General features: G+C 39.3%; 1 pseudogene; it reads right to left on the reverse strand.

Moving 5' to 3' along the window:
- Positions 1–20,978: 20,978 nt before the first annotated feature.
- On the reverse strand, positions 20,979–21,079 carry LOC130025880 (uncharacterized; annotated as a pseudogene).
- Between the last annotated feature and the right edge of the window lie 2,509 nt (positions 21,080–23,588).

Genomic DNA, 23,588 nt, shown 5'->3' on the forward strand with positions numbered 1-23,588 from the left:
AATATCAAACACATTTCCCTTTACCAATACTTATTTTTACCATGAAGAACCCCAATAAAACCCCACCCCCCACCCCTCCCCGTCCCTGTGAGGCAGATGCATTCTAGTTAACACTCTATCTGCTTTGATTAGATTCATTGTTTCAATAAAAGATTCACCACTATTATTTAGAGTTTACTCCCCCCCCCCAAATCAGACATGCTGAAAAAGCATTGTGAAGTGATTTGCTTTCTACGGCTGGGTTCAAGAATTAAATGTTGGTTTTGGATTTCTGCTCTTTTACCTATTGACCCTGGAAGTATTTCTACTGAAAGTCAGATAGTTAAGAGATTGGTTTCTGTGTTCTGGAGTTCTGGCCGTGCTGGAGAGCCGCTCGCGGGGGGCAACCGGTGGCCTCGGTAGGGCGTGAAGGGCGGAGCGAAACGCCCCCCTTCCCCTGAGGTTTTAGTCGCCCCCACACTCCCGGCTCATACCTGCTGTCCACAAGGCTCCCATGTGGCCGCCATCTTTCTTTCCAGAGAGGAGAGGGCGAATGGGGCAACACCCTTTCCCCTCCGGCAGACTTGATGACCTGGATCAATGCATAGTCCATTCACTTTTCTGCTCCAAGCTGCTGGGTTCTGCATTAAGTCCTTGTGCTTCTGGGGCCGTGGCCATGCTGGAGAGCCGCTCGCGGGGGGCAACTGGTGACCTCGGTAGGGCGTGAAGGACGGACCAGAACGCCCCCCTTCCCATGAGGTTTTAGTCGCCCCCACACCCCCGCTCATACCTGCTGTCCACAAGGCTCCCATGTGGCCGCCATCTTTCTTTCCAGAGGGAGGAGGGCGGAAGGGAGCAACACCCTTTCCCCTCTGGGCAGAAATGATTGCCTGGATTAACGCATAGTCCTTTCACTTTTCTGCTCCAAGCTGCTGGGTTCTGCATTAGGTCATTGTGCTTCTGGGGCTGTGGCCGTGCTGGAGAGCCGCTCGTGGGGGCAACTGGTGGCCTCGGTAGGGCATGAAGGGCAGACCGAAACGCCCCCCTTCCCATGAGATTTTAGTCGCCCCCACACTCCCGGCTCATACCTGCTGTACACAAGGCTCCACTTTTCAAAAATAACCAAATTTGAGACACATCACTAAAAGTTTTTTGTGGTCTATCCATAAATGATGCCTGGGGGATCCGAACGCATACACTGGGGAATAAACCTACAAGATGAGTGATCAACGCCCTCAGAGACATTCAAGGATGACTCTTAACAGGGACAAAACCAAGAGAACAATTGAAGCATGAAGCCAGAAGATCAGCTCCTGGGAGATGCAAGGATAAGTCCCCATTTCCTCGGGCCCTCTGTTCAGCACCCCTAGCTGCAACATTTCACTTATTCCCAGCAATATTCAGAGTTGCTGTTACGGTGACACTTCACTAGCGTGTTTTCACAATGTGGTCCATTGCCTCTGTAAGTCTTTGGATTTGTAAACTCACCAAGGTAGCGAAGTCAGTTATCAGGAAATTTCTGGTGGGGGGAGCTCAAATTATATTAGCTTGAGGGGCTGGTCCTTGGTCTTCCATGGTCCCTGGTTCCTGTAGCCTGCTCTAAACATCGCTGTTAACTGCAGCTCACACAAGAACCAACGTTATAAATGGCTTTGGGGCTGCGTTGTCGGAGGTACCGAACTAAGACATGCGCACTAGGTCACCACTTCCAAAGCAGTAGGTACCGGTTCTCCTTCAGCCTGGAAGGTGGTGGTGCAAAGAGATGGCCCTAGGAGACTCAATGGGGTGATGGATGAATGGGAAGGAAACCGGGACGGGTAGAGAACTGGATAGCTGGTGATCATCATGGGATAGTTGGTGGATGTTTTTCAAATGAGTTAAAATATTATTTGTAAATAAGATTCTAAACAAAAATACGAAAATAAGATAGGTTCCAAAGAACAAGTTACATATAAGACCGAGAGAGCTGAAAGGGCTGACATTCGTTCTGGAGCTTTGAATCATTCCATTTACTATATATGTTACTTTCACATCACTTAGCTGTGGAGAGGAATAGTGAGAAACAGAATTCCACCAGAAAAGCAAACTGGATGACCACCTTCAAAAAAAGCCAGGTGGAAGTTGTTCACATGGATCCGAAGTGCAAATATATGTTAACAGGAACATATTTTTAACTAACTCTGTTTGGTACCAGTAACTACTTTGTTGAAAATGTGGGGAAATGAACGCTGCTCTGACTGACGTGACACTAACCAGTCAATAGATTTTCCCAGGAAAGGATAGTTGACTGGCTGGGAAAAGAAAAACGTGAAAAGTGTTTTGCTACCTTTAATGTATGGCTAGAGGAAAATGATCCCAATCAACTCTTAAAACTAACAAGCTTCAACTCCCTTGAAGGAAAGTTGTATTAACTGAGGAAAAAATGCTGGGAGAAAAGTCTGAAATGATGGGAAAAGAGACAATAAGTGCAAAAGGAAGGAATTGAAATTTGGCGAAAACAAAGCTTGAAACAACAAGATCTGGTGGGAACATGATTTCCTGGGAATGGGATCTAGGAGGAGAAGAGTAATATCAGGGATGTGAACAAGGAAAATCCAAGTTAAGGAAGACTTAGCTAGCTGACTACTCCATGGGCAACATGGTTCCAAGAATACCAGAACTTACCAAGGAATTTACTTTAATTTTCTTTCTTTTATATGGTCAATTACAACATGTATTTTTTGCCTTCTTAAAACACAATTTGGAGTGTTCATTTCTTTCTCAATATTCTGTTCATTTGTGTAAGCATCTTAAACAACTGATGGATAACAGAATTATTTTATCAGACTTATTTTTTACTTTAATGTTTAGTTGAGATTACTGAAAACTAGGTCTAAAGTGAACTTTGTCTTGATTGGTACAAGTAGAGAAGAGAGGACTAGGGATGGAATTAGAGATTATAGGGTACCACATTTAGTTCCTAATAAAACAAATAAAGCACAGTGTCCCAAATAGACTATTGAAAAAAATATTCATGTCAATTTAACCTGTAAATTCAGCATTTTCTATATTAAATTAAAAATAAAAGAATGTTCCTATATTTGGTCTTTTAAAGGCATTCCAGGTTGGTTAAGGAAACAAACACTGCCTATGAAATCATAGCAACATAACCATAAAAACCTGATTACTACTTAAATTTCCAAGACTGTCAGTGCTAAGAATTATTTCCCTGGATTTCCTTAGTGTACATGATAGTCATATGAATACACCTGTGTGAATATATCGCTGGTATCTAATTTAGAGAATAGATATATAGAGATTAGATCACATAGTTGAGTGTGATCTCAACTTTTCTACACACTCCCATGCCAAACACACCCAAAGACTTGTATTAATCCTTATAGATCCATGACTTTTCCTCCTCCCCTCTCCCAGAGTCTTTTAAAATTTCTTTTCAAGTACTAATGTGATGCGCTTTAGAAAATGTTGAGTTAAATTTAATTGTTGTCATTTAGCTTTTAGATAGAGAACCAAGAAAATCTTATTAAAAGTGTATTTTTGTATTCTTTGAAAATGGTAATAAGAACATTATCCTTGAGTCCCTCAATAGACATTATATAAAGAATTTTGTGAGGAATTCCCTGTACAAATCAATACTCGAAGAAATAAATGACTTCTCTGAATGAGGATGAACTGGGACATTTCAAAGTATCAATCAGTGAATCAACCTGAATCATAGCATCCTATAGCTAAAAATGATCTTGATTTAATCTAGTCAACACCATTACATTTTTTTCTTATACCAGCTGATAGCACTTTTTATTTTTTAGTTTTTGTTTATTTATTTTTATTAGTGAAACACCATGAGGTGCAGTTGTAGACTTTCATACCTTTGTACTTGGGTTTCAGTTTTACAAGAATCAAGTACCCATCTCTCCACCAGTGCCCATTCTCCACCACCAAGGAACCCAGTGACCCTCCCACCCCTCATCTCCCCCACTTTGCCCCAACTCAGGGCATTCACTTTTGCTTTTTCTTTGTTTTAGGGTGTTGTGGTTTGCAATGGATGTCAATACCATTACATTTCCAAAGAAGAACATAGGCCCCTATATGTTCAAGACACTACTACTGTCCTGCGGTTCTTCCCACCATGTACCCTGCTCCAAGACAGCCCCTTGGAAATATGCTGGGAAGGACAACTGGATATTCCTTTCCTCACACTGACCTGGAAGACTCTTGCTGATTCTCAACCACATCAACTATTTCATTTGTTGCCTGATATCACCTCCTGTCCTTTACTTTTTTAAAAAAATATTTGATTTGTTTCTGGAATATAAGAAAAAAATTAAATGGACTATTAAACAAAAGCAAAATCAAACCTTTACACTCTGACATCAAAATCGTCCTTATAGCAGGGGAAGTAAATGACTGAAATGGGTAGGGAAGTGTTGTTAGTTAGTTGTGGACAGTAGCTGGATATTTGACAGTGCATGGAGTATGAATATACAGTTCCAGAGATCAGGAACTCTGTACTTGAAGCGAATACAGTTTGTAAACTTGTCATCACAATTATATGTCCATATGAAATTTATCTACGTATGCTTTGTGCCTTCCTTGCATGTATGTGTTATGCATTCCTTTATCATGGCCTCAGAAATGCATCTGAGGGGACTCGGAAAATTAGTTAAGCCCCAAGTATGGGGAGAGAAGTAGTAAATAATTGGAGGAGGAAGAAATATGAGTTGGAACTTAAGAGCCGTGTAAGAGGAATATATAGATATGTATGTGTGTGTAAATACACATATATATGTATAAATATATATATGGGCTGGAGCCATAGCACAGTGGGTAAGACGTTTGCCTTACACGTGGTCAACCTGGGTTCGATTGCTCTCCTCCTCTCAGAGAGCCCGGAAAGCTACTGAGAGTAACCCTCCCTCATGGCAAAGCCTGGCAAGCTACCTGTGAAGTATTCGACATGCCAAGAACAGTAACAACAAGTCTCACCATAGGGACGTTTCTGGTGCCTGCTCGAGCAAATCAGTGAACATTGGGAGGACAGTGCTACAGTGCTATGGTTAATTCAAACGTTGTTTATGTAAAATATGAAAGAATCAAATAAATATTCTATAAAGCTGATTACAACTATTAAATTAATATAACTTTAAATAGTGTTTAGAAATGAAGTTGAAGAATTTTAAGGCTATAGAAAGATATTGACAATATATCAAGAAACACATGGATATTTGAGGAGCAAGAACACGTACCTGTTGACCTTTCTTAAGGTTATTATTTTTGGCATTTATAGAATATGCTTTCCCTGAGTTTTTATTAATAGCTTCCGTTTTTTAGAAAGCATCATAATAAATCATATTTTTTAAAAAAAATTAAAAAAGTTCTGTTAGTGAGTGGATTCTGTATGTTTGGAACCTGGGAAGTATTTTCCTATGTAATTCACATTAAATATGATATTTATAACAGAAATACCATCTGCAGTACTATTCACAATAGCCAGAAGAAACTATGGTATACCTACACAATTGAATACTATGCAGTTGGCAGGAAACTGACATCATGAAATTTGCTTATGAATGGATGTACAGGGAAGAAAATCATGCTCAATGAAATCAGTCAGAAGGAAAGGCGTATACTGATTGGACTACCCCATTTTTTGGTATAAAAAACCAGAATGTGAGACTAATACCCAAGGATAGCAGAAACACAGGCCATGATAATTGATCAATGGTTGGACGCTTGCCACAAGTGCTGAAGGCGAGCATTTGGAATAAAGAAGGGACCGCTATGACAATGATAGTTGGAAGCGATTACTCTGGGTGAGAACTGAGTCCTGAAAGTAGGTAAAGGAATAAACGTGAGAACCTCTCCCTATCTGTATTACAATCCATAATGCCCAAAGGATGTGTGTGTGTGTGTGAGTGGGAGAGAGAGAGAGAGAGAGAGAGAGAGAGAGAGAGAGAGAGAGAGAGAGGTGCCTGCCATAGTGTAGTGACAGTAGGCTGTCAGGTGGGGTTTGGGGTTGGGAGAGGGAGTGGTGGGAGAGAAACTGGGGACATTAACAATGGAACTGTATACTAGTGGAGGTTAGGTGTTAAAATATCCTATGATTGAAACTGAATCATAAAAAGGTTTGTAATATGTGTCTCCTGCAGATTCAATACAAAAACATGATATTTAGATTCTACCACCATAACTAACCTATGAATTTGCTGAAATTTATTTTTATCACCTTGGCTGGGCTCATTGCATAGATGTCTGTGTGGTAAAACTTTTTCATTTTATGCGGACTGAAGAGACAAAAATCATAGGGTTGGGACTTCTGGTGGAAGGAGAGAAGAGCACAAAACACCCTGTTGACCACACCTCAGCAGGGTCACCTAACTTGCGTGATGACAGACCTCCTTCACTGATTTCTTCTTTTGTAATGTGAAAAAATGAAAAGACTTTGCAGGCTGACAAGGGGTTGTCTCCTCCAGTTCTCACTATTTTCTTTTCGATCAGAATTGTTTAAAGATTATTTGAACAATTTGGAGCTTAATGATTTGTTCTCATATATTTCCCCTACATGGTATCAGTGGGCATTGATCCAGGAAGGCCCGCATGAAAAAGTTGAGATGTATGTCTTAACCACCAATGCCAACACTACTATAAGTACGGAACCCAAAGTACAATAGTAAAACTTCAAAATGTGTTTGTCAAGGAAATCGGTGGGAATGCAGGGAGAAATGGGTAATTTGTTGGTGGAGGGATGCAGACACTGGTGGTGTGATTAGAATTGGAATATTGTATGACAAATCTCCAATATAAATGACTTTAAAAATCAAAATTGCCTAAATTTAAAAAAAAGGAGAAGTCGACTTATGTCTATATTTCAAGAAGGCTTGTCTTGGCAAATTTTGGCAGGGAGATCATAGTTGGTAGAGAGAGGGAGAAAGAAAGGGAGAGTTGACAGTTGGGAAGAGAAGCCTGGATATCATGGAAGACATGAAAGCTGATCTTAGAAATTTGGAGCCATCAGAGTTTAGAGAGTTAAATGGTGAGAACATTGCAGTTTAGATACTTAAATAGTGAGATTGGTTTCAGTCATCAGCACTGTATACATAGAAAGAGTTCAAAGACCTCACAGATATTCAGGCTATAATAACTAGCAAGGGAAGCGTTTTTTTCCTGAAGCACTATGTAAGGATAATATATTGCCAGGACGAATGATAAGAACTTGGTTCTCTTTTTCACAGATTAATACATTAGAGATGAAAACTTTTATACAAAGGAATCTATCATCTTGTCCTGTTGCTCAGTTTTCTTGTCATCATTCCATTCTCCCCCATGACCCTACCTAATCAGGGCTCTCGACATTTCTCAGCAGTGTCACCACATAGCCTCAGAGCATGTGTTAACTGCAGGTAGCTCACAGCTCTCATGTTTGCCCCCCTTCCAAGCCAGAGCCATCCTTCTGAAATCAAGGATATTTGCTGAAGGCCCGTTCTTCCTTGAAGTGGCAGTCATGGTTTACCTCTTCTTAATCATTTTGTTTACAAATTTAGATGTATGTCACTATACTAGTGACAGGGATTTTCCAAACTATGGAAAGCATAAACATTTCCATTTCCCCCATGAATTTTGGGCTAGTTATATTCTATCCACTGCTAATAATTGGTGATAATTAGAAAACAGAACTGAAGTAAAAACAAGGACATTTGTCAATTTGGTCCCATGACTAATCAGTCTTAGTAAAAGTATATATTTCTAGAAAAAAATGCAGAAGAAAATGAGTTGGTTGCTAGCAAAGAATGCCAAACCTCTGCCAAGAAATCCTTTGAAAATAAAAATTCTGACTAAGGACTGAACATGATTGCAATTTAATGTGTCTTTTTCAGAACACAACACCCAAAAGGAGAGAGAGAACAAAAGGAAATGCCCTGCCACAGAGGCAGGGTGGGATGGGGGGGATTGGTGTGGGAGGGATACTGGAATACAGGTTGGTGGAAAATGGGCACTGGTGGAAGAATGGGCATTTGTTCATTGTATAATCAAAACCCAAGCACAAAAATTTGTAAATGTACAAATGTACATCATGGTGTTTCACTAATAAAAATTTAAAAAAAGTAAAATAAAATAAAAATTGTTTCGTCTGCCAGAGATCAGCAGATGGGAACCTGAGTGAAGGCAAAAGATTAAATTGGTTGACTTTTATTTTTCCTTGAGTATATTAATTTGATTTTGGAGTCAATTTATATGAGAGTTCATAAAGACACAGAAATTTTTAGCGCTTCTCTTGTTTAAAAGTATAGTGATACACCATATCTCTATCTCACATTCTTTTTATTTCTGATAGCTTGACACATAAGATGCGTCATAATCATAGATAAATGTAAATTATTTAAATACTTTTTTGATTATGTAAAATTACCTTATAGAATTACATTATAGAATTTCATAAATTTTAGGATTATGCAGAATCAACGTGCATGTATCATATTACACTCACTACTGAAAGGCCTACTCTGTCATTCACCATTGTTCAGTTTTTCCACTTTGATTACACCTTTCCATCTGGTAAGTAAATAGTCTCATAGTTCTAAAGTTTGTTTTTATTGCTTTGAAAAGATCAAAATTTGTAATTTTCAACATTGGATGAAACTAGAGGATATCATGCATGTAAAGTTAGCCTTAAGGAAAGGAACAGATACAGAGAGATTTTTCTCATATGTGGAATGTAAAGACACACAGCAAGGTAGCAATGTAAGGGGAGAACTGATCCACACAATTGGGTCAGGGGATTAGGAGGGAGTGATTCTGGGGGATTGGGAGAGAGGAAGGGTTTGTTCTTTGAGAGAATGTTGGAATTATGTGTATGAGAAACCATTGTTAATTGAATTATAAATCATAGAATATAAATAATGTTTTAGACGTTTGTCTGTCTCATTTTATTCTTTTAGTTTGTTTTCTCCATATTTCACATATGCCTGAATTTGTAGGATGCCTATCTTTCTCTGCCTGGGTTTTGTCACTAAACATAATTTCCTCATGCTATACATTTTATATACAAATAATAAGAAGATTTCACTATATACAACTAAGTAGTATTCCATTGCTTTACCACCTTTCATTTTCAAAATTTGTGGTTTAAAAGATACAAATATTTGTTTTAACAATGCTCTGGGGTTTTAAAATTTTTAGTTTAGTGAAACAAAATATATTTTATTGAAAACCCTTAGAAACTTGTGAAACAGTTGTAGGGTGGAATGGAATATATGTTCACGCGAGAACAGTCATTTAACAAAACAAGCAAAGAGAGACATAGAGAAAGGAAGCACGGTATTTCTTCAAGGGAGAACACAAGCTTGAGGAACAAGCCCACTCTGGTAGTTCAGGAATAAGAACTTGGATTGGTATGAACTTAACTTGTGCACTTTAGGGGAGAACCTGAGTGAAACTATTATAAGTACGTTCAGGATCATGATACACTGGAGTCTGCACTTGGAGTGAGGAGGGTAGAGAGTTCTTTGGGGAGACCGGACTATAGAGAACAGTAATATTATAACACGAATCATAGTATCTTACCGTGGGATTCCAAAAAAATCTTTAAGAGTGGCTTCAGAAATGATAACATTCTTAGGTATTTGGGTTTCCTGTGGAAACAACGGGAAAGCTGAGTTTATGCTCTGGATGCCTCCGCTTGAAACAAGGTCACAAGTCATGAATGAAAAATTTCAAGTTAGATAGATCAAGGATTCTGATCCCAGTGGAAGGCTAGTTTTCGGGTGGACAATTTCTACTGATGGTCTGATGTAGGTTCTCATCCTGGGATACGTAACAGAAAGGAGGTAGTGACAGGTATCCTCAGAAGTGAAGCTCTGAGACAGAATTCATTCATGCCAACTTATGGCTTATCAATGTTTGCTCATGGCTGCTACCATTATAACATGCCATTCAATGGTTCTGTGGTTTCAATTTACTGTGTCAATGTAAAGATGAAGTTTCTAAATGGAAGGTAAAAATCTGAGGCCCTCAAGATGATGAATTATGGGGAGGGGGGGGAGCTGGAGCTATAGTACAGCAGGTAGGGCATTTGCCTTGCACACGGCATACCCAGGTTAGATTCCCAGCATCCTGTATGGTCCCCCCAAGCACCGTGAGGAGTAATTCCTGAGTGCAGAGCCAGGAGTAACCACTGTGCATCGCCACGTGTGACCCAAAAACGCAAAGAATGATGATCTGGGGTTGATCCTTAGCATTGCAAACGGCATTATTTTTTAATTTTTAATTTTTCCTTGCTTGCTTGCTTGCTTGCTTGCTTTTTTGTTTTTTGGGTCGCACCTGGCTATGTATAGGGGTTATTTTTTATTTTTAAAAAAACTTATAATTTTAACTTTTTACCTGTGGTTTAAAAGTAAATCTACCAATGGAACAGGGTTGAATACACTGACATCTCCCCTCAATCATATGCTCATCTAATCTTTGATAAAGGTGCCAAGTAATGTGAAGTGTATTAAGGAAAGCCTCTTTAACAACTTGTGCTGGCATCACTGGAGGGCTACATGCAAAAAAATGGGCTCAGAACTCTGCCTAACACCGTGTACAAAAGTAAGATCAAAATGGATTAAAGACCTCAACATCAGACCAGAAACCATAAGGTACATTGTAGATAAAGTTGGCAAAACCCTCCATGACATTGAAGCTAATGGTATCTTCAAAGATGCCATGCCATTGGCCGAGCAAGTGAAAACAGAGATAGATACATGGGACTATCTTAAACTAAGAAGCTTCTGCACCTCCAAAGAAACAGTGACCAAAATACAAAGACAGTCTACAGAATGGGAAAGGATATTCACCGAATACACATCTGACAAGGGATTGATATCCAGGATATACAAAATACTGGTTAAACTCCAAAAGAAGAAAACATCCAACCCCATCCAAAAATGGGGCAATGAAATGAACAGAAACTTTCTCAAAGAAGAAATCCGAATGGCAAAAAAGCACATGAGAAAATGCTCTACATCATTAATCATCAGGGAGATGCAGATCAAAACCACAATGAGATACCATCTCACACCTCAGAGACTGACCCACATTCAAAAGAACAAAAGCAACCAATGCTGGCGTGGATGTGGCGAGAAAGGGACACTCCTTCACTCTTGGTGGGAATGTCCACTGGTTCAGCCCTTCTGGAAAACAGTATGAACGATTCTCAAAAAATTAGAAATTGAGCTCCCATTTGACCCAGCAATACCACTCCTGGGAATATATCCCGGAGAGGCAAAAATGTATAGCCGAAGTGACATCTGCACTTGTTTGTTCATTGCAGCACTCTTTACAATAGCCAGAAACTGGAAGAAACCTGAATGCCCAAGAACAGATGACTGCTTAAAGAAACTTTGGTACATCTACACAATGGAGTACTACGTAGCTCTTAGAAAAGATGAAGTCATGAAATTTACATACAAGTGGTTCAATATGGAAAGTATCATGCTAAGTGAAATGAGTCAGAAAGAGAGGGATAGACATAGAAAGATTGCATTCATCTGGGGGATATAAAGTAACAAAGTATGAGATTAATACCCAAGAATAGCTGAGATCAGCACCAGGAGGATTACTCCATAACTTAGAGGCCAGCCGGGTATCCTAGAGGAAAGGGCAGTTCAGATAGAGAAGGGAGCACCAAATAAAGGATGTTTGGAGGATCCTCCCAGGAGGGGAGATGCATTTCGAAAGTAGACTATGGAATGAATATGTTTGTCACTCAATGCCTCTTTTGCAGACCACAACACCCAAAAGGAGAGAGAGAACACAGGGGATTGCCCTGCAACAGAGACAGGGGGGATGGGGGGATGGGGGTGGGAGGGATATTATCCATGGTGGTGGAAAATGGGCACTGGTGGAGGGATGGGTATCTAATCATTGTATAATTGAAACCAAAGCACAAAAAATTGTAAATCTACAACTGTAAAAAAATAAAATAAAATAAAATAATGGGGAAAAAAATAAATTAAAAAAAAGTAAATCTAATATATTTTAGAGTAAATATATGTGAAGAAGAATAAAATTCACGGGAACTATTTAGTGTTCTTAATGATACAGGAGTCAGAATTTTGAGGTTAATTGTATGGGTATTGCATAAATAATTTTTCCCCATTATGTGGTTCGTCTTTTGATCATGGTCACCATTTTTTCTGAGTTGCAGAAACTTCTTAGTTTAATGTAGTCTCATTTGTTTATCTTCACTTCCTCTTCCTTGGTCATTGGTGTTTCATTCTAGAAGTTTCCCTTAGCTTTAATGTCATGCAGGGATCTCCCCACATTTTTCTCCATATATCTTAAGAATTCAGGTATGATAGTGAGGTCTTTAATACATTTGATCTGACTTTGTGCCTGGCACTATAAAGAGGTCTGAGTTCATTTTTTTTTTTGCATATTGCTGTCCAGTTTTCCCAGCACCAGTTGCTGAAGAGACTTCATAGCTCAACTTCATATTTCTTGAGCCTTTAAGAAAGATTAGGTAATAATAATCTGAGGGCTAGCGTCAGGATATTTGACTATATTCCATTGATCTGAGGCCTGTCTTTATCTGAATATCATGGTATTTATTTACTAAAACTTTGTAGTAGGGTTGCAAGTGGGGGAAGGTGTTCCCTTCTTCTTATTACCAAAGATTTAGTTCTTCATGGGAGTTTATTGTTTTGTATGAGTTTCAAGAGTGTTTAATCTATTTCTTTGAAAAATGTTATGGGTATCCTTATAGAAAGTGCATTAAATCTTTGTAGAGCTTTGGGTGTATTGCCATTTTGACAGTGTTAAACCTCTCAATCCATGAGGATGGGATGTGATTCCATTTCCTCATATACTCTCTTATTTCGTGAAGTAGTGTTTTGTAGGTTTTTTTTTTTTGGTATAGTTGCTTAACCTTTTTAGTTGATTCAAATATACTCGATTTTCTGAGGTATTAATGTGAATGGGATTGTTTTTCTCTATCTCTTTTTTCACTTTCATTATTAATATATGGGAAAGCCATGGCATACCAGATATTGATTTTGTAATATGCTACTTTACTAAACAAATCTATTGTTCCCAGGAGCTTTTTTGGAGATTCTTTGGGATTTTCTAAGTATAGTATCATGTTATCTCCAAATAGTAAAAGCTTGAGTTCTTCCTTTTTTATATGGATGCCCTTGATATCTTTTTTTTTTTTACCAAAATCATATGGCAAGTACTTCAAGTACTATGAAGAATAGGAGTGTTGAGAGTGGGTAACTTGTTTTGTGCCTGATTGTATTCTGGAATTCTATTTCATTGATTTCTTCTCCAAGCCTTTGGTTTTTCCCCGTTGAGAATAATACTTGCTGTGGGTTTGTGGTAATTTGCTTTGACAATATTGAGGAAAGTACTTTCAACTCCCATTTTGTTGAGAGTTTTTCATGATGAATGGGTGCTGGATCTCATCAAATGCTTTATCTACATCTATTGATATGATCATATGACTTTTATCTTTATTTTATTGAGATGGTGTATTCTGTTGATTCACTAGAGAATGTTAAGCCATCATTGCATCCCAAGCTAAACCTACTTGGTCATAGTGTGTGATCTTTTGTGGAGTTTCTAGATTCTCTTTGCTGGTATTTTCTTGAAAATTTTTGTATCTGTATTCACAAAGGAAATAGGTCTGCAATTTTCTTTTTTGTGATGTCTCTGTCGATTTGAGTATTAGGGTGATCTTTGCCTCATAGAAACTATTTGGGAGTATTTCTGTTTCTTAAATTTCCTAGAAAATCTTAAAAATGTTGGAAGCAGTTCCTCTTTAAAGATTTGAAATATTTTACTATTGAATCCATCTGGGACCTGGATTCTGTTTGGGGGTATAATTTTTTTCCCTTTATTTTATTTTATTTTTTTTTAAGTTGTAGATTTACAATATTTTGTGCTTTGGTTTCAATTATACAATGATCAGATACCCATCCCTCCACCAGTGCCCATTTTCCACCACCATGGATAATATCCCTCCCACCCCCATCCCCCCATCCCCCCTGTCTCTGTGGCAGGGCAATCCCCTGTGTTCTCTCTCTCCTTTTGGGTGTTGTGGTCTGCAAAAGAGGCATTGAGTGGAAAACATGTTCAGTCCATAGTCTACTTTCGACATGCATCTCCCCTCCTGGGAGGATCCTCCAAACATCCTTTATTTGGTGCTCCCTTCTCTATCTGAACAGCCCTTTCCTCTAGGATACCCGGCTGGCCTCTAAGTTATGGAGTAATCCTCCTGGTGCTGATCTCAGCTATTCTTGGGTATTAATCTCATACTTTGTTACTTTATATCCCCCAGATGAATGCAATCTTTCTATGTCTATCCCTCTCTTTCTGACTCATTTCGCTTAGCATGATACTTTCCATATTGTACCACTTGTATGTAAATTTCATGACTTCATCTTTTCTAAGAGCTACATAGTACTCCATTGTGTAGATGTACAAAAGTTTCTTTAACCAGTCATCTGTTCTTGGGCATTCAGGTTTCTTCCAGTTTCTGGCTATTGTAAAGAGTGCTGCAATGAACAGACAAGTGCAGATGTCACTTCGTCTATACATTTTTGCCTCTCTGGGATATATTCCCAGGAGTGGTATTGCTGGGTCAAATGGGATCTCAATTTCTAATTTTTTGAGAATCGTTCATACTGTTTTCCAGAAGGGCTGAACCAGTGGACATTCCCACCAACAGTGAAGGAGTGTCCCTTTCTCGCCACATCCACGCCAGCATCGGTTGCTTTTGTTCTTTTGAATGTGGGCCAGTCTCTGAGGTGTGGGATGGTATCTCATTGTGGTTTTGATCTGCATCTCCCTGATGATTAATGATGTAGAGCATTTTCTCATGTGCTTTTTTGCCATTCGGATTTCTTCTTTGAGAAAGTTTCTGTTCATTTCATTGCCCCATTTTTGGATGGGGTTGGATGTTTTCTTCTTGTGGCGTTTAACCAGTATTTTGTATATCCTGGATATCAACCCCTTGTCAGATGTGTATTCGGTGAATATCCTTTCCCATTCTGTAGACTGTCTTTGTATTTTGGTCACTGTTTCTTTGGAGGTGCAGAAGCTTCTTAGTTTAAGATAGTCCCATTTATCTATCTCTGTTTTCACTTGCTCGTCCAGTGGCGTGGCATCTTTGAAGATACCATTAGCTTCAATGTCATGGAGGGTTTTGCCAACTTTATCTTCAATGTACCTTATGGTTTCTGGTCTGATGTTGAGGTCTTTAATCCATTTTGATCTTACTTTTGTACATGGTGTTAGGCAGAGTTCTGAGCCTATTTTTTTGCATGTAGCCGTCCAGTGATGCCAACACAATTTATTAAAGAGGCTTTCCTTACTCCACTTCACATTACTTGCAACTTTATCAAAGATTAGATGAGCATATGATTGAGGAGAGATGTCAGTGTATTCAACCCTGTTCCATTGGTCTGCAGTTCTGCCTTTGTTCCAGTACCATGCTGTTTTAATTATTACTGCTTTGTAGTACAGTTTGAAGTTCGGGATGTTGATTCCTCCCATTTTCTTTTTCCCAAGAATTGCTTTAGCTATTCGTGGGGGCTTATTGTTCCATATAAATTTCAAGAGTGTTTGCTCCATTTCTTTGAAGAATGTCATGGGTATCCTTATAGGGATTGCATTGAATTTATACAATGCTTTCGGTAGTATTGCCATTTTGACAATGTTAAGTCTCCCGACCCATGAACAGGGGATATCTTTCCATTTCCTCATGTCCTCTTTTATTTCCTGAAGTAGCGTTTTGTAGTTTTCTTTGTACAGGTCCTTTACTTCCTTAGTTAAGCTGATTCCTAGGTACTTGATTTTCTGGGGCACAATTGTGAATGGGATTTTTTTTTTCATGTTGCTTTCTTCATGTTTTTCATGTTGCTTTTCATGTTGTTTTTCATGTTGCGTATAGGAAAGCCATGGACTTTTGGGTATTGATTTTATAACCTGCAACTTTACTATACGAGTCTATTGTTTCTAGGAGTTTTTTGGTGGAAGTTATTGGGTTCTCTAAGTAGAGTATCATATCATCTGCGAATAGTGAGAGCTTGATTTCTTCCTTTCCTACCTGAATGCCCTTAATATCTTTTTCCTGCCTAATCGCTATTGCAAGTACTTCCAGTACTATATTGAAAAGCAGTGGAGAGAGTGGGCATGCCTGTCTCGTCCCTGATCTTAGAGGGAAGGCTCTCAGTTTTTCCCCATTGAGGATGATGCTTGCTGTAGGCTTGTGGTAGATGGCTTTAATTATGTTGAGGAAGGTCCCCTCTATACCCATTTTGGCTAGGGTTTTCATCATAAAGGGGTGCTGGATCTTATCAAATGCTTTCTCTGCATCTATTGATATGATCATATGCTTTTTATCTTTTCTTTTGTTGATATGCTGGATTATGTTGATTGATTTCCGAATGTTAAACCATCCTTGCATCCCTGGGATGAATCCTACTTGGTCATGGTGTATGATCTTTTTGATGAGTAGTTGGATTCTATTTGCTAGTAGTTTGTTGAGGATCTTTCCATCTGTGTTCATCAGGGATATCGGCCTGTAATTCTCTTTCTTTGTGGTATCTCTGTCTGCTTTTGGTATCAGTGTGATATTTGCTTCGTAGAAACTGTTTGGAAGTGTTTTTGATATTTCAATTTCGTGGAAAAGCTTAAAGAGCATTGGGAGTAAGTCCTCTTTAAAGATTTGGAAGAATTCACTAGTGAATCCATCCGGGCCAGGACTTTTGTGCTTGGGGAGACTTTTTATTACCATTTCAATTTCCTTGATGGTGATAGGTCTGTTCAGGTATTCCAGGTCTTCTTGGTTCAGCCTTGGGAGTCTGTAGGAGTCTAGGAATTTATCCATTTCCTCGAGGTTTTGATGTTCCGTGGCATAAAGCTTCTCAAAGTACTCCCTGAGGATCCTCTGAATTTCTGTGGTTTCTGTTGTAATGACCCCCTTTTCATTTCTGATTCGGTTTATTAGGGTTTTCTCTCTCCCTTTCTTTGTGAGTTTTGCTAGAGGCTTATCGATCTTGTTAATTTTCTCGAAGAACAAGCTCTTGGTTTCATTGATCTTTTGGATTGTTTTTTGGGTTTCCATCTCGTTAATCTCTGCTCTGTGTTTTATTGTTTCCTTTCTCCTGTTCGGGTTGTGCTCATTTTTTTGGTCCTTCTCCAAGCTCTTAAGCTGTGAGGTTAGGTTACTTATGTGTGCTCACTCCTCCTTCCTGAGGAATGCTTGTAGAGCTATAAACTTTCCTCTTAACACAGCCTTTGCTGTGTCCCATAAGTTTTGGTAACTCGTGTTCTCATTTTCATTCGTTTCTAGGAATCTTTTGATTTCCTCTTTGATTTCCTGTCTAATCCACTCGTTGTTCAATAGTGCACTGTTTAATTTCCAGGTGTTTGATTTAGTTTTCTGTTTTTGTGTGTGATTTACTTCTAATTTCAGCGCATTATGGTCTGAGAAGATTGTTGATACAATCTCTACCTTCTTAATTTTATGGAGGCATGTTTTGTGGCTCAGCATGTGGTCTAGCTTGGAGAATGTTCCATGTACGTTAGAGAAGAATGTGTATTCAGCTTTTTGTGGATGAAGTGTCCTGTATATATCTACTAAGTCCCTTTCTTCCATTGTTTCCCTCAAATGAAGTATGTCCTTGCTAAGCTTGAGTCTGGTTGATCTATCAAGAGGTGACAAAGCAGTGTTGAAGTCTCCCACTAGTATTGTGTTGCTATTGATGTCTTTTTCCAAATCTATGAGTAGTTGTTTTAAGTACTTTGCTGGTCTCTCATTAGGTGCATATACATTTATTATTGTAAGTTCTTCCTGTTGTACAGATACTCTGATCAATAAGAAATGGCCTTCACTGTCTCTTATGACCTTCCTCACTCTGAAATCGATGTGGTCTGATATAAGGATGGCTACCCCAGCGTTTTTATGGGAGCTGTTTGCCTGTAGGATTGTTTTCCAGCCTTTGACTCTGAGTCTGTGTTTGCTTTGACTATTGAGATGCGTTTCTTGCAGGCAGCAGAATGTTGGGTTCAATTTTCTAATCCATCCTGCCACTCTATGCCTTTTAATTGGTGCTTTTAGCCCATTGACATTGAGAGAGATTATTGTTATGGAATTTTGTCCCATTGTTATGTTAAAATTTGGTGTATTTGAGAGGCCTTTCTTGCCTTAAAGTAGCCCATTTAGTTGTTCTTATAACCATGGTTTTGAGTCTATGAAGTTCCTGAGCTGTTGTTTGTCTATGAAACTGTGTGTTGTTCCTTCTATTATGAATGAGAGTCTTGCTGGGAAAAGTATTTTGGGGGAGGCATTTATTTCATTGAGTTTTTTTACTATGTCCCACCACTGTTTTCGGGCCATGAGGGTTTCATCAGAAAAATCAGCTGTGAATTTTAAGGATGCTCCTTTGTAAGAGATTTCTTTCTTCGATCTTGCTGCTTTAAGAATTTTGTCTCTGTCTAAGGCTTTGGTCATTTTGATCAGAATGAGTCTTGGGGTATTTTTTTTCGGATTTCTTCTAGCTGGTACCCTTCGGGCCTCCTGAATGTGGTCACAAGTTTTCTTCAGCTCTGGAAATGTTGTAGCAATGATGTCTTTGACAGTTTCTTCTTCATCGAGGTTTTCTTCCTGTCCCTCTGGGACTCCAATAATTCTTATGTTACCCCTCTTGGCTTCATCACGATCTTCTCTTGCCATCTGTTCCCGAATTGTGAGTCTCTTTTTCCATTTTCTGCTCTTTTCTGGAGAGTCTCTGAACTTCATCTTCGAGCTCACTGATTCTGTTCTCAGCCGTTCTTACTCTGCTGCTGAGGCCTTCCACTGAGGTTTTCAATTCGCCTACGAGATTTTTCAGGTCTGACATTTCTGATTGCATTTTCCTCATTTCTGCCTTCAGATCCTCTTGTCTTCTATTGGCATTTCTTTCCATTGTTTCTTTTAATTCCCTAAGCATGCTAAGTAGCTCCCTTCTGAATTCCTTGTCAGAGAGGTTGTCTAACACTACAGTACTGTTGGTGTCATCTGGGCCAGACTCTTCAATGTGAATGTTTGGTGGGCTTTTGCGTTGCTTTACCATTGTGAGAGGTGTGGTTTAGTCCTTCACGTTCAGTGTTACTATTCTGCTTGATATGCAGTGTAAGTTAAGATAGGCTTATGAGTTATTGGCAACTGTGTTTCTAGTGGCTGAGCTAAAATAGAGAAGTTTCCATCTAAGAAGTTAGCTTATGGTTCCTATGGCATATGTAGTGGGAAAATATTTCGCGGCCACGTCAGCGGCCACGGCTCCGGAAAGAGTCCCTGGCACTGGGCGAGGAGTTGGGAATGTCTCCTGTTTGGAATTGGAGCCGTTCAGCTTTGTTGCCCAGAGCTGGGCCTCTGTGCCCGTCCCACGCAGATCAGGGGTTGAAAACCGGCTGTCTAGGGGCTGTTTCTAGCTGCGCGTGCCCAGAGAGGAACCCAGGCCCTTGGGGGCGGGCTGTACCTGTTGGAATTGGAGCCGTTCAGCTTTGTTGCTCAGAGCTGGGCCTCTGTGCCCATCCCACGCAGATCAGGGGTTGAAAACCGGCTGTCTAAGGGCTGTTTCTCGCTGCGCGTGCCCAGAGAGGAACCCAGGCCCTTGGGGGCGGGCTGTACCTGTTGGAATTGGAGCCATTCAGCTTTGTTGCCCACAGCTGGCCCTCTGTGCCCGTCCCACGTGGATCAGGGGTTGAAAACCGGCTGTCTAGGGGCTGTTTCTAGCTGCGCGTGCCCAGAGAGGAACCCAGGCCCTTGGCGGGGGGCTGTACCGGGGGTATAATTTTGACCATCATTTCAATTTCCTTGGTAGTGATAGGTTCAAGTATTCCAAATCTTCTTGGTTCAGCCTTGGGAGGTAATTGGGATCCAATAATTTATCAATTTTTTCAAGATTCTCTCATTTCCTGCTGCCAAGATTCTCAAAATAATCTCTGATGATCCTATAGATTTCTGTACTTTCTATTAGGATACACCCCTTTGTATTTCTGATTCGATTTATTAGAATTCTTTCTCTTTGTTTCTTTGAGAGGCTTCTCATGGTTTATTGATCTTATTTATTTTCTCAAAGAACCAGCCTTTGCTTTTATTGGTCTTTTGGATTGTATTTTGGGATTCTAGCTCATTGATGTCTGGTACATGTTTTATTATTTCCTTCCTCCAGCCTAGTTTGGACTACTTTTGATGGTCATTTTCCAAAATCTTGAGCTCTAATTTATTCATGTAGGCCCTTTCTTTCTTCCTGATGAATTGTGGCCGATCTATAATCTTTCCTCTTAACACTGCTTTTGCTGTGCCTCACAAGTTATGGTAGCTCGTGTCCTCATTCTCATTTGTTTCTGGAACCTTTTTATTTCCTCTTTGATTTCTTCTCTAAGCCAATGGTTGTTCATTACTTCCCTTAAAGAAAATATTTCCTTGCTGAGCTTCAGTCTGTTTGATCTATCGAGAAGTGACAAAGAAGTGTTGAAATCTCCTTCTAGTATTGTGTTGCTATCAATGTATTTCTATAAGTCTATTAGAAGTTGTTTTAAAGTATTTTGCTGGTCTGTTATTAGGATCATATACATTGTGGAGGGTGAGTTCTTTCTGATGTACATATCCCATGATCATTAAGAAATGACCTTCACTGTCTCTGATAACCTTTAGCCTGAAGTCCATGTGGTCTGATACTAGTATGGCCACTCCAGCTTTGTGGAGGTGATATTTTCTTGAAAACTTGTTTCCCAGACTTTTACTTTTAGCCCATGGGTGCTTTGATTGTTCAGACGTGTTTCTTGCAGGCAGCAGAATGTTGGTTTCAGTTTTCTAATTCATCTTCCCATTCTGTGCCTCTGAATTGGCACATTTAGTCCATTGACATTGAGAGAGATTGTTGTGATGGGGATTTGTGCTCTCTTTATGTAGAATTTTTGTACTTGTGGGGATTGTCTTAGCTTAAAGTAGACCTGTTCATTCTTCTTGCAACAAAAATATGGAATGCTTTACAAGTTTGCATATCATCTCTGTGCAAGGACCATGCTCATCATTTTATCATTTCAATTTTATTATATGTGTTAAAGTTAGTAGGAGTTAATTTTTCCATATTTTTCTCTTCTTATTACTTTGAGTGTTGTCCTTCCTCACTCCTATGGCAGACAATGATTCCTAATCAAGGAATGTATTTCAAAGCAGCATGAATAAATAGATTTAGAACTTTAATGTCCCAGAAAGAAAAATATGGTTTTTACCATATTATCTTTTACCATACCCTATTCATCAGTTTTACAAAATAATTCTTTTGGAAGATGGTATATGAGTTTGTTTAATGTCGTTCCCTGAAACCTTAATTGAGACCATTAAACTAGAGCATTTTGCTGTTCTCACCTCAGTCCCGTGTACATCTCCAGGAAAAGGTGGATGGTGTTGTCTGCATTTTGACCACCTTGAATGTATGTAGGATTTTTCTCCTGAAGGAGGAGGTGAGAAGCATATTGATGATTTCATTCCACCTTATTACAAGTTCAACTTGAACGGAAGGTGAGACTCATGTGGCTCCTATAAAGGACAGAACAAAGGGTCTCAGTGAAGTTTAATGGCCAACACACATTAACAACATAGATGACTCATAGTAACCTGTGTGCATCTTTGTGTATAGTGAGTTTCATATCCACTGATAGTGATTCTCAGTCATGACACATGGGCAAAACGGATCTGTAATTAAAAATCTAGTTCTCTGTGCCACAAGCCTACAGCAAGCATCATCCTCAATGGGGAAAAACTGAGAGCCTTCCCTCTAAGATCAGGGACGAGACAGGGATGCCCACTCTCTCCACTGCTGTTCAATATAGTACTGGAAGTACTTGCAATAGCGATTAGGCAGGAAAAAGATATTAAGGGCATTCAGGTAGGAAAGGAAGAAATCAAGCTCTTACTATTCGCAGATGATATGATACTCTACTTAGAGAACCCAATATCCTCCACCAAAAAACTCCTAGAAACAACAGACTCATATAGTAAAGTTGCAGGCTATAAAATCAATACCCAAAAGTCCATGGCTTTCCTTTATGCAAACAGTGAGAGAGAAGAAAGCAACATGAAAAAAAACAATCCCGTTCACAATTGTGCCCCAGAAAATCAAGTACTTAGGAATCAGCTTAACTAAGGAAGTAAAGGACCTGTACAAAGAAAACTACAAAACGCTACTTCAGGAAATAAAAGAGGACATGAGGAAATGGAAAGATATCCCCTGCTCATGGGTCGGGAGACTTAACATTGTCAAAATGGCAATACTAGCGAAAGCATTGTATAAATTCAATGCAATTCCTATAAGGATACCCACGACATTCTTCAAAGAAATGGAGCTAACACTCCTGAAATTTATATGGAACAATAAGCCCCCACGAATAGCTAAAGCAATTCTTGGGAAAAAGAAAATGGGAGGAATCAACCTCCCGAACATCAAACTGTACTACAAAGCAGTAATAATTAAAACAGCATGGTACTGGAACAAAGACAGAACTGCAGACCAATGGAACATGGTTGAAAACACTGACATCTCCCCTCAATCATATGATCATCTAATCTTTGATAAAGATGCACGTAATGTGAAGTGGAGTAAGGAAAGCCTCTTTAACAACTTGTGCTGGCATCACTGGACGGCTACATGCAAAAAAATGGGCTCAGAACTCTGCCTAACACCGTGTACAAAAGTAAGATCAAAATGGATTAAAGACCTCAACATCAGACCAGAAACCATAAGGTACATTGAAGACAAAGTTGGCAAAACCCTACATGACATTGAAGCTAATGGTATCTTCAATGATGCCACGCCACTGGCCGAGCAAGTGAAAACAGAGATAGATAAATGGGACTACCTAAACAAAGAAGCTTCTGCACCTCCAAAGAAACAGTGACCAAAATACAGACAGTCTACAGAATGGGAAAGGATATTCACCGAATACACATCTGACAAGGGGTTGATATCCAGGATATACAAATTAATGGTTGATCTCCCCAAGAAGAAAACATCCAACATCATCCAAAAATGGGGCAATGAAATGAACAGAAACTTTCTCAAAGAAGAAATGCGAATGGCAAAAAAGCACATGAGAAAATGCTCTACATCATTAATCATCAGGGAGATGCAGATCAAAACCACAATGAGATACCATCTCACACCTCTGAGACTGGCCCATATTCAAAAGAACAAAAGCAACCGATGCTGGCATGGATGTGGCGAGAAAAGGACACTCCTTCACTGTTGGTGGGAATGTCCACTGGTTCAGCCCTTCTGGATAACAGTATGAATGATTCTCAAAAAATTAGAAATTGAGCTCCCATTTGACCCAGCAATACCACTCCTGGGAATATATCCCAGAGAGGCAAAAATGTATAGTCGAAGTGACATCTGCACTTGTTTGTTCATTGCAGCACTCTTTACAATAGCCAGAAACTGGAAGAAACCTGAATGCCCAAGAACAGATGACTGCTTAAAGAAACTTTGGTACATCTACACAATGGAGTACTATGTAGCTCTTAGAAAAAATGAAGTCATGAAATTTACATACAAGTGGTACAATATGGAAAGTATCATGCT

The sequence above is a fragment of the Sorex fumeus genome, unplaced genomic scaffold, assembly GCF_029834395.1.
Source record: "Sorex fumeus unplaced genomic scaffold, SorFum_2.1 ptg000032l, whole genome shotgun sequence".
NCBI lineage: Eukaryota > Metazoa > Chordata > Mammalia > Eulipotyphla > Soricidae > Sorex > Sorex fumeus.